Source organism: Lynx canadensis, chromosome E3, assembly GCF_007474595.2.
Source record: "Lynx canadensis isolate LIC74 chromosome E3, mLynCan4.pri.v2, whole genome shotgun sequence".
Lineage (NCBI taxonomy): Eukaryota > Metazoa > Chordata > Mammalia > Carnivora > Felidae > Lynx > Lynx canadensis.
Genome location: NC_044318.1, coordinates 33,932,194 through 33,944,484, shown reverse-complemented (window position 1 = coordinate 33,944,484; position 12,291 = coordinate 33,932,194). Strand labels below are relative to the sequence as shown.

General features: G+C 39.5%; 1 protein-coding gene across 2 annotated transcripts in view; it reads right to left on the bottom strand.

Moving 5' to 3' along the window:
* LOC115503683 (NXPE family member 3-like) overlaps positions 1-12,291 on the bottom strand; it is a 67,993-nt gene that overhangs the window by 38,073 nt on the left and 17,629 nt on the right. The window contains exon 3 of one of the 2 annotated variants that reach the window (XM_032591529.1): positions 9,809-10,002. The gene's annotated coding sequence lies outside the window, so the exon portion shown is untranslated. The remainder of the gene's footprint in view (positions 1-9,808; positions 10,003-12,291) is intronic. The other variant, XM_030299985.1, reaches the window with a different exon arrangement.

Below are 12,291 nucleotides of genomic sequence, written 5' to 3'. Positions count from 1 at the left end.
ATATGCCACCAGAATGTAATGGAAATAACACTGTTATTTAAGTTGCAATGTCCTTGAATAGGCAAGAGGGGATGAGAACCAGAGCTGAGTAGAAGGACCAGTGATAGATAAGAGCACGGAGTTTCCTTTACAAAAACAGGTGAGAAGATAGAAAATTCTAGTACAGATGCCAGAAGGTGAGGAAATATGGTAGTGGGAGTCTGTGTGATTTCACTTCCGGTTGCTTTGTTTGTTCAAGAAGGTATGTTAGGTCATCCGCCGAGGGTGAGGTTGAGGAGGGCTTCAGGAGAGAGGAGATGCTGGGAAGCAGTCACCCAGGAGCACCCAGTGGGACTAGGGCAGTGGCTCTTTGGCTTCGTGCACATCAGCAGCACCTACAAGGCTTGTTGAAACAAACACCGGGCTCCTCCCCAGAGTTAATGACTGGGTGGACCTGGGGCTGGGACTGAGAAGCTACATTTCTAACAAGCCCCTAGGTGAGTCAGCCCATCTGGGGACCACATTTTGAGAGCCACTGTGATTATTGTGCAGCATTAGGGCCCCCTTAAGGTGTGCGGGCCAGTGTTTCAAGTGAGAATTGTCGGCATGGTTGAACGTTCCTCTCCAGATGTGTTCTGCGGCACAGGTGTACTTGCAAAAGAGGCAGAGGGTTGAATGTACCAGAGCCAGAGATTATCACCAAGATCATCAAACAGCTGGTTCCTTCTTGTCATTCTGGACTCGGCTCAAATGAAAATGCTCAAAAGCACCATCATTGACCTTTTAATCCAACCATCTTCTTCTTCTTCACCATCTCAAAACTTTCACGTTGTTTTCTCTCACAGAACTTTCCACTTTCTGGAGCTTTACCTATATTTGTTTTGCTCCTTGTTTCTGAGCCTTTCCACTAGAGTTTATGCACAAGAAAACAGTAATCTTGATTTCTTGCTATGTTCCTAGAACCTGAAGAGTCCTTGGACATCAGAGGGGTCCAGAGGTCGGCTCAATAAATATTTATTGATGAAAAATAAGAAAGAAAAAGAAAGAAAGAAAGAAAGAAAGAAAGAAAGAAAGAAAGAAAGAAAGAAAGAAAGAAAAAGGAAGGGAAGGGGGAGAGCGAGACAAGGAAAAACAAATTACTACATAAGACACTAAGCCATAGTATTAGTTTTGAATATGAAGAAGGAAAAACTTACCTAATTACAAAAATATAAACACAGTTCATTGATATATCTAAAACTAATGTCAATCCACTGGGCAAATGGGAGTCTAGCTAGTTGCTCACTACCCTATTTTCTTTCCCGAAGACTTTGTTTCCCAAATTCCCTGTTTGGGCCACGAGTGGGTTGTGGATGTTGGAATTTGGGCAGCTAAGATGTATACCACTTCCATGCCTGGACATAAAACACCCCACATAATCCTCTATTCTCTCAATCTCTCAACCAATGGGCCAGATGCAGAGGATCCAGTAGTGACCCTGGGGAGGCCCTGAGGGACACTGGGGACTTAGGATAAAAGGGACCTTGATTCTGGAGTCAGAGCTTAAAGGACAGCAGTATGAAGGCTGTTCCCAATCGCTGACTGGACTTCAGGGGAGTTCAGAATAAACTTTGGTGTCAAGTCATTGAAATTCCAGGGCTGTTTTTATTTTGCAAAAGAAAAAGATGAAAGTAAAAAAATTTAAAAAAATTTTAACATGTATTTATTTTTGAGAGACAGAGTGTGAGCAGAGGAGGGGCAGAGAGAGAGGGAGACACAGAATCCGAAGCAGGCTCCAGGCTCTGAGCTGTCAGCACAGAGCCCAACATGGGGCTCAAACTCACGAACCGCAAGATCATGACCTAAGCTGAAGTCAGACGCTTAACTGACTGAGCCATCCAGGCGCCCCAGCTGCTGAGTGTTTTTAAAGAATATTTCCATTTGTAAGATATCCACTTGGTTCTTTGTAGTATGTAAAGAATTCAAAGTAACATATACATAGATTAAGATAAAATTGACTTCCAGGAGGGATCTGAGCTTCCACTCCCACCTGGAAGCAACATGACAGAACAAGGTGGGATGAAGAATGCTAGTCTGCACTGTGTCCACTGCCCCTGGTGTCAGTAAGGCAAAGTGTGGACCTGAACTTCCACCTTTGTCCAGTGGAAATGAGACAATGAGAGTTGGTGCTCCATTGTCACCAGGCTGGCATCAGCAGGCTCCCAAGAGAGCTAAACATACCTCCCATCTGGACCTGCTTGCTACACCTAAACAAGGTGACTGCCTTCTAAAAAGAAGAAAGGTCGGGGCGCCTGGGTGGCGCAGTCGGTAAAGCGTCCGACTTCAGCCAGGTCACGATCTCGCGGTCCGTGAGTTCGAGCCCCGCGTCAGGCTCTGGGCTGATGGCTCGGAGCCTGGAGCCTGTTTCCGATTCTGTGTCTCCCTCTCTCTCTGCCCCTCCCCCGTTCATGCTCTGTCTCTCTCTGTCCCAAAAATAAATAAAAAAAAAACGTTGAAAAAAAAAATTAAAAAAAAAAAAAAAAAAAAGAAAGGTCAAATAAGATGCACAGTCTCATGACATAACACCCAGAGCGTCCAGTAAACAATAGAAAATCATTAATCAATACCAACAACCAGGATAATCACAACTGGAATGAGAAAAGATCATCATCAGGTGCCAATATCAAGAGAACTCAGATATTGGGGTGCATGGGTCTGACTTTGGCTCAGGTCATGATCTGTCAGTTCGTGAGTTCGAGTCCTGCATCAGGCTCTGCATTGGCAGTGTGGAGCCTGCTTCAGATTCTCTCTCTCTCTCTCTCTCTCTCTCTCTCTCTCTCTCCCTGTCCCTCTCCCACTTGTGCTTTCTCTCTCTCAAAATAAATAAATAAACTTAAAAAAAAGAGCACTCAGATGTTGGAATTATCTGATAAGGATTTTTAAAACAGCCATCATAAAAAATGCTTGAATGGGCCATATGAACACTACATATCCATTAGTATAGATACAATTTAAAAGATTGACACTTCCAAGTGTTGACAAGGATATGGAGCAACTGGAATTCCTAACCAATGATGGTAGGAATACAAAATGGTACAACTAGTTTGGAGAACATTTTGTCAGTTTCTTAAAAAGTTAAGTCGCTCAGTCAATTGAGCACCAACTTTAGTTCAGGTCACAATCTCACGGTTTATGGGTCTGAGCCCCAAATCGGGTTTGCTGTTATCAGCCTGTCAACATGGAGCCCACTTCAGATCCTCTGTCCCTGTCTCTATCTGCCTCTCTCCCGCTTTCTCTCTCTCTCTCAAAAAAAATAAAACATTAAAAAAAAAAAAAGTTAAGCATATACCTACTATATGATCTAGCCATTGCACTTTAAGATATTTATTCAAGAGAAATGAAAGCATATCCCCATACAAAGACTTGTGCGCAAATATCCATAGCAGCTTTACTCGTGATAGCTAAAAATTGGAAAGAACCCAAACGTCCACTGACAGATGAATGGATAGTCAAGTAATGGTATATCCATACAGTGGAAAACTACACAGCAGTAAATGGGGAATGAGCTATTGTCACACGCAGAAATGTTGATGAATGTCAAAATAATTATGTTGAGTGAAAGAAGCCACACAGAAAAAAGAGTATGTATTGTATGGCCACATTTGTGTAAAGTTCTAGCAAATGCAAACTAAGATAAAAAGACAGAAAGAAGATGTGTGGTTTCCTGGGGAGGGAGTGGGAGGTGGGCATGAGAAGGATTAGGAAGGGCCATGAGGAAACTTTCCTGGGTGTTGAGTATGTTAATTATCTTCTTTGTGAAGATTGTTTTCCAGGTGTACATATATGTTATAACTTATGAAACTGCATACTTTAAATATGTGTTTATGGTTTGTCAATTACACCTCAATACACTGTTTAAAAATAAAGGGGAGCCTCGGGGAACCTGGTGGCTCAGTGGGCTAAGTGTCTGACTCTTGATTTCAGCTCAGGTCATGCTCTCACAGTTGTGAGTCTAGCCCTCCGTCAAGCTCTGTGCTGGGAGCCTACTTAAGATTCTCTCTCCCTTTCCTGCTGCCCTTCCTCCCCTCAAAAAAAAAAATTTAAAATTAAAATTAAAATAAAGGGGAACCTCAAATTAGTCTAGTAACTGAGGGTGACGATATGGCAAATTTCTAAACTTTGCAGCAAGATAGGAATGTATCTGAGTTTCCCATTTCAGATCAGAGAGGATATGCTTAGATGAACATTCCTCAAAAACATGGTACGCAAGAGCTACAATTAGCTTGTTGCTAACTTTACAACTGAGTTCACAGAGAGTGTGATCCATTGAACATATGGCTAGCTTTTCTATTCTACTTTCCTCCTCTCCAGAAGTCTTTGAGATTTGTAATATCTTTGCACAAGGCACTGTTTCTTGGGACATACTTTTATTCTATATAACCACTAGAGATGTTAAAATGTTTTTCTTTTCTAAATGGAAGGTAACTCGGGGCGCCTGGGTGGCGCAGTCGGTTAAGCGTCCGACTTCAGCCAGGTCACGATCTCGCGGTCCGGGAGTTCGAGCCCCACGTCGGGCTCTGGGCTGATGGCTCAGAGCCTGGAGCCTGTTTCCGATTCTGTGTCTCCCTCTCTCTCTGCCCCTCCCCCATTCATGCTCTGTCTCTCTCTGTCCCCAAAATAAATAAACGTTGAAAAAAAAAAAATTAAAAAAAAAAAAAATAAATGGAAGGTAACTCACAGGTCCTGTGACAGTTTTCTGTTTTCCATTAATCTTGACTATTAGAAACTGGCACACATGGAAGATATGGGGTTTGGATTAATTTAACTTTGGAGGAGCTGAGGAAACTACATGCATTGAGCAAGAAGTCATTCAGGATTTAGGTTCTAAAAGGACCACAGCCTACTCGCTGTTCAATAAGGGAAAGAAAGAAAAGAAAAGAAAAGAAAAGAAAAGAAAAGAAAAGAAAAGAAAAGAAAAGAAAGAAAAGAAAAGAAAAGAAAAAGAAAGCAAAAGAAATTGAGGTGGAATGTGGGACAAAAGTTTGAATTTTATGTCATTTACAAGTTAATTTTACTTAAGAGAATAAATGGGGATTTTATTTATTAACTAATTGGGGGGTGCTTTTGTATATCAGAAACTGTATTATTTGAAAGGTTTTTTTTTAATTCTGTCATTTGACTCATTACATAACATCTGGTTACCTAAACTGGAAAGGCAGCTCAATGGTACTAATTACATTCATGTAGCTCTGACTCTTTCACTTACATGCCCTTGGAAAAGTCCCAGCATCCTGCCCCACCTCTCTACTGAAAACACAGGAGTCTTGTTTCTCAAAGCCCTCTCCTTGTTCACCTTTCCTTCATGAAGCTCCAAGTGTCCTGCTCTCTCCCCGCATAGACACTCACAGCGCATGTTTTCTCTCAGGTACTCCCACCAATGCAGAAGTGTGGAGTCCCCATCATGTGGATATGGCCAGCCAGCAACCCAGGATGCTGTCAACAGTGGAGGAGTGGCCAGAGCAGGACAGGGACTGCCACACATCTCAGTGGTAGAAGCCAGAGGGGTTTGGGCCTGGAATCCCAGGGCAGAATGGGGACAGGGCTATAAGGAAAATGAAACACAGTACAGGGCTAACAGTTATAACTTAGAAAATGCCAGGCACTCTTTTATGTGCTTTATATATATTACTTCATTTACTTTTTACAAAATCTATGAAGTACTATTCTTATCTCCATTACAAAAGGGACACTGAGGTACTATACATATATAAACGTAATACAAAATGGATAAAAGACTTAAATGTAAGACCTTAAATCATGAAACTACTAGAAGAAAATTTAGGGAAATAACTTTTTAACATTGCTCTTGGCAATTATTTTTTTGGATATGACAACAAAAGCACAGGCAAAAACACAAATAGACATGTGTGACTGCATCAAACTAAAAAGTTTCTGTACAGCAAAGGAAACAATCAACAGAGTGAAAAGGCAACCTACAGAGTGTCTGCAAACCATATAACTGATATGGACTTAAGCTCCAAAATATATAGGTCCAACAATTCATTAACAAAAAAACCTAATACCCAGTTATAAATGGGCTAAGGACTTGAGCAGACCTTTCTCCAAAGAAGACACACAAATGGCCAACAGGTATATGAAAAGATGCTCAACATCACTAATCATCAGGAGAATGGAAATCACAGTATCACCTCACACTTGTCAGGATGACTATTATCAAACAACAACAACAATAACAACAACAAAACTGTCAAGGATGTGGGGCAATTGGAACCCTTGCACACTGTTGGTGAGAATGTAAAATGGTGCAGCTGCTATGGAATACAGAATGTATGTTCCCCCCTCCAAATTAAAAACAGGATCTAGTTGGGGCGCCTGGGTGGCTCGGTCGGTTAAGCATCCGACTTCGGCTCAGGTCACGATCTCGCGGTCCGTGAGTTCGAGCCCCGTGTCGGGCTCTGTGCTGACAGCTCAGAGCCTGGAGCGTGTTTCAGATTCTGTGTCTCCCTCTCTCTCTGCCCCTCCCCTGTTCATGCTCTGTCTCTCTCTGTCTCAAAAATAAATAAAATGTTAAAAAAAAAAAAAAAAAAAAAACCAGGATCTAGCAATCCTACTTCTGAGTATTTATCCGAAAGAATTGAAATCAAGATCTTGAAGAGATGTTAACATTCCCATGATCATTGTAGCACTAGTCACGATAGCCAAGATGTGAAAACATCCATCGGCAGACGAAAAGATAAAGCATGGTATGTACATACAATGGAATGGAAGGAAATTCTGTAACAAGAGACAGCATGGATGAGCCTTGAAGATATTATGCTAGGTGTGAGAAACCAGTCACAGAAAGACAAATATTGCATGATTCTGCTTATATGAAGTATCAAAAATAGTCAAATTTATAGACTTGAAAAATGGAAATGTGTTTGCTAAGAGCTAGGGATGGGGGAAATGGAGAGTTACTAATCAATGAGCATAAAGTTTTAGTTAAGCAAGATAAATAAGTTCTGAACATCTGCTGTACAACATTTTACCTATAATACCATGTTGTATATTTTAAAAATTGTTAAGCAGGTTCTTATCACAATAAAATTTTGAAATAAAAAAATTATTCATTTTCATCAAAAGACACAATTAGTGTGAAAGATAGTCATAACACAGGGCTGGAGAAGATATTTGTAACACACACACAACAAATGAAGGGGCTGTATCCAAAACCTATAAAGAATTCCTCCCAATTCATAGGAAAAAGACAGATGACCCAATTAGAAATGGACAGAAGATACCTTAACAGGCATTTCGCAGTAGAGGAAATTCAAATGACCAATAAATATATGAACAGATGCTCAACAGAATAAGTAAGAAAAGAACGAAAATGAAAACCACAATACATCCACATATTCAAAGAAAGGCTAAAACTAAGAAACAATACCAATGCTCGTGAGGATGTGAAGCGATTGAATCCCTCATACTGTTTTGGTGAGGGTATATATTGGGAAAGCCACTTTGGAAAACTGGCAGTAAGTACCAAAGTTGAACATACGTATACCTTGGGACCAAGCAATTTAGCTTGTTGGTATATACCCAACAGAAAGGCATGCATGTGCACACTAAAAGACATGGACAAGAAGATTTATAGTAGCAATACTTAAAATAGTCAAAAACTGAAACCAACCCAATTGTCTATCAACCACTGCAATGATAAAGAAAGTGTTGTATTTTCATATACTGGAGTACCGTGAGATGAACATGAATAATAGCTTTACGCTACAATGTAGATGAATCTCACCAAAAATATTGAATGAAGACACATCTTCTTAATGATAAAAAAAGAAGACACAAAAAAGTACACAGTGTATGATTACACTTCTATAAAATGTAAAATCAGGCAAAAATAAACTATAATGTTTACACCTGGAAAGAAGAGAGGGTGGTAGTGATGGGAATGAAGGCATGAGAGAAAGTTCCTAAGGATACTAGTAATGTCTACTTGACTTGAGTGATGATTCCACAGGTGTGTTATCTTTTATTTCATTGAGCACTTATGATTTATATATTTTCATGTATGTTACGGTTCAGCTTTTTTAAAAGGTGGAAAGTTTTATCTCCAAGAAGTCTCACTCTTTCTCACAGTGAAAGGTTACTCTGGAAATGAAATCAACACTTTCCTTGGAACAGATTATTAAGGAATTAGGGTTTCCCTGCCAAACTCTTTCATACTTTTAGAATAAAGACCAATCTTGCCAGATCAACCACTTAAGTGAAACCAGAAATCCGTATTTTCATTTGAAAGCCCCTACTGTTTAACTATCAACAACCCATTCAGCATTGTTTAAACAGTCCAAACAAAATGTATCTGTAGCTATATTAAGCCCCAGATCTCCACTTTTGACTTACGGGCAAACAGAGAAATGCCTTCTCTAGGAGATATTCTTAGCTTCTTACCATACTCATATTTCCAAAAGACACAGCAAAAGTCACTCCAGCCAATTACCCACTCTCTTTTCAGAAAGGGATTCCCACCCCCCCTGCCCCCACCGAATTCCTGCCTTCCCCCCCCCCGCCCCCGCTCTCCTAAAAAGCAGAGACAACACCATAGATTTCCATCTCTTTCTCTTACAGTGGGATAGAAAGTAAACACTTTTTTTTGAAAAAAATTTTAACATTTAGTTTATTTTTTGAGAGACAGAGAGAGGCTTAGCACGAGTTGGGAAGGGGCAGAGAGAGGGAGAGGGAGACACAGAATCTGAAGCAAGCTCCAGTCTCTGAGCTGTCAGCACAAAGCCCGACACGAGGCTTGAACTCACCAACTGCAAGATCGTGACCTGGGCAGAAGTCAGCCAGTTAACCGACTGAGCCACACAGGTGCCCCCAAGAAAGGAAACACTTTTGAAGGGTGAGGAGAGCTAAGAACCATGGGGAATTGCTTATTTTTGTTCTCCACAGGAATTTCCCTGAAATGATCTCTTCTGGGTTTGTGTTTTGGATTCCCTAATAGACCCTAACACCTAACAATTCACCCTCCTCCTAAGAATGATGTTTCACCCTGTAATGGCTGCCCCTGGAGTCACAGGAGGCACAGGTAAGGAGATGGAGAGCTTCCCTCAGTTGCACAGGAAGAAAACACAGGAGCCAGTGATGAGAGGCAGTGGAGGCAAGGGAGGTACTCCCCGGAGCCAGAAACACCAACCTGACAGTCAGAATCTTGCACTCCGTGAATGGATCCATGACAGCCTAGACGTTTCTCTTAAATACTCAGCATGAACCATGGACCCAGGTACAGCATAAAACAATAAAAGTTTAATAGGCCTTTGCAGCATTAAAGAGTGAGTTCACTCTGGTAACTTCCTGAGAGAAGGCATGGAAATTGTTATATGGCATATATGCATGTTCTGCCTGATACTGCCAATTCTTCCAAGCCCTGTGTCTCTCTTTTCTACCTTTCTAAGTCCTAGTTCCTCATCCACTCCCACCCCCCATCCCCTGAATCCTGGAGTCTCACTTTCTGTCCTTTGAAACCAATACAACTTCCTGTAAACAGGCAGATTTCATTCTGGTGTGCCAAAAACCAATCCCCCACTCCCACTCTGGGTCTTTGCACAAAGCTTGGCTTACACATCTGAGGAATTACCTTTTTCGCCACGGTTTTAGATAATAATTCATCATATCCGAAACAATCTCACCATCCGTGAGAGAATTTACATTTTGTCATTCATTTGTAAATTTTCACAAAATGTATTTGGTGTTCACTGTAGTTGTTTTATTGATATATTGTGATTCCATAATGGGAGGACTTTGGCATGACAAATTCCCACTATAGGAAGAGGGTATCTACCTGAGAGAGTCAGAGTGGATTCTTCCCAAGAACAACGATTCATAAGAATAGCAGAGATAAGAGGCAGCTACTTCTCCTAGGGCTGAGATCCAGATCTTTTGGAGATGACTCAAGTCACGGCCCACTGAATGGCAGAGAAGTCACTGTGGAGTCACAGCAGCAGAACTTGCTGTAAATCTACCCTCTGGAACCTGCTGGAAATAAATCAGTACTTTAGGGTGCTACTGAGAGACCTTCAGGGGGAACCCCACGTGAATGCAAAAAACTGCACCCAGCTCTGTAGGAAACCCACAGAGCACTCATCTAAAGCATTTGCCAGTTACCTCAGCAACCTGGATGTGTTAGGAGCCACACCCACCCAGATCTAGTGTTACACCTTGGACCAATTTTAGATTTCCTCCTTGGCCACTTCAAAATATTCTCAAGCTGCAACTTTTCCAGTGCCCACTTCCACAAGCAAATTTCAGGTCTTTTTCAATATATAAGGCCATGTTTATTGTAGTGTGCTACGGTTTTATTACATTCGTATCTTTTTTGAATGTGTCATTGACAAAGTTTTTGAAGATTATACCCCTAATCCCATTTTCCCCCTAAACCCTGTGGTTTTCACTGTGTGATTTTAGTAATTTTTAGGAATGCTTATGTTGTGTTATTGCAGAATTGACTGCTTATACAACTCTAGGCTAAAACATTTTAAAATATTGATGAAATGGGTGATTTTCTAGGAAATTTTCAAAATTGATATAAGAAGTTAAAATCCTGAACTTATCACAAATCACAAATGAGATTTTTTTAAGGTTTACAACAATATACTTCCAAGAAAGATGTCAGATCTAATTGGCTTTGAGGGTAAATTCTTTCAAATGTTCTAGAAATAAATCATTTCTATACTGTAAAAACTGCTGCAGAACATTGGGGAAAGTGGAGTATTTCCCAAGTCATTTTATGAAGCTAACAGAAACCTGGACACCAACTCCTGGCTAACACACACAACATAGAAAAAAATACAAAACCTTACATTAATCTCATTTAAAAGTATAGATATAATGATTATAAAAAAAATAAGCAAATCAGATTCAACATTTTAATGATACTGTGACCAATTTGGATTTATTATAGCATAGGACTAGCTAAACATTAGAAAATCTATTAATATAGTTTATTGTATAAAAAGGAGAAAGGACAATTCAAATAGATGCAAATCAGTATTCTGTGAAATTAAACAGACAACATTTATCTTAACAAACAAAAGCGCTAGAAAAGTAGAAGCAAATACTTCTATATCATGAAAAAATATTTTAAATCTATCTCAAACCAACAACTAATATCAAAGATAAAGGATAAAACACCAAACATTTTTTTTTAAGGTTTTTAAGTAATCTCTACACCCAACATGGGGCTCGAATTCACAATCCCAAAATCAAGAGTCACATGCTCTATCAACTGATGAGCCAGCCAGGTACCATCCCCCCCCCCAATTTTTCTGTTAGAGAATATGGTATCATTATTATAATACTAGGATTATAAAATGCTTACTGTGTACCAGCCAATATTGCAAGAATTTTACATTTGGTAGTTAAATCCTATGATGGAACTATGCCCAAGATTACACGGTAAGGCATAAACAAAATTTCTGTTATTCATGTATGATATCATTACCTAAAAACCCAAGGAAGCACCTGAAAATTGTTAGAGTCAATTATAACTCAGTAACATGGCTAGTTATAAAATATTTAAACAAAAACTAATAGCTTTCCCTTATACTTTCCTGCATACTACCAATGATCAGTCACCAAAGTTTCAACAGAAACAACTTTTAATTTTCTAGAAATGAAGTGATAAAAGTATAATATGTATATAAATTCAACTTCAAAACTTTACTAAATGACATGGAAGAAGAGTTAAATAAATAGACATATGTTCTTGGACAGGAATACACACTATTGTAAATGTGTTCAACTTAAATGCAATTATGATTAAAATTCAAAAGGGGTATTTTTTTTAAGATTTTATTGTTAAGTAATATCTATACCCAACATGGGGCTCGAACTCACAACCCCAAGATCAAGAGTCGCACACTCCACCAACTGAGCCAGCCAGGTGCCCCCAAAGGGGTAGTTTTAATCTAACAAAATAATCATTGGGTTCATCTGGGAGAAAAATGTTAAAAAATCACCAAGAAAATGCTTAAATAATGAGGTACTCTGATATTAAAATGTGTACTAAACTAAAATGTGCTCTAAACTACAATAGATAAAAAAACATGTTATACTGAAAACAGACTAGAGAGGCTAATAATACTGCAAAATCCAACCACATGCTGGAGAGAAAGCCTGGCCTCAGACCATATGATAAAGGCAGCATTTCACACCAGCGCAGAATAAAGACATTATTCAATAAATGGTATTGTGATAACTTGGGTAAAAAATTTTAATTAAAGAGTAAAAATTTTGATAGTAAAACAAAAAACCTATTATTTTTGG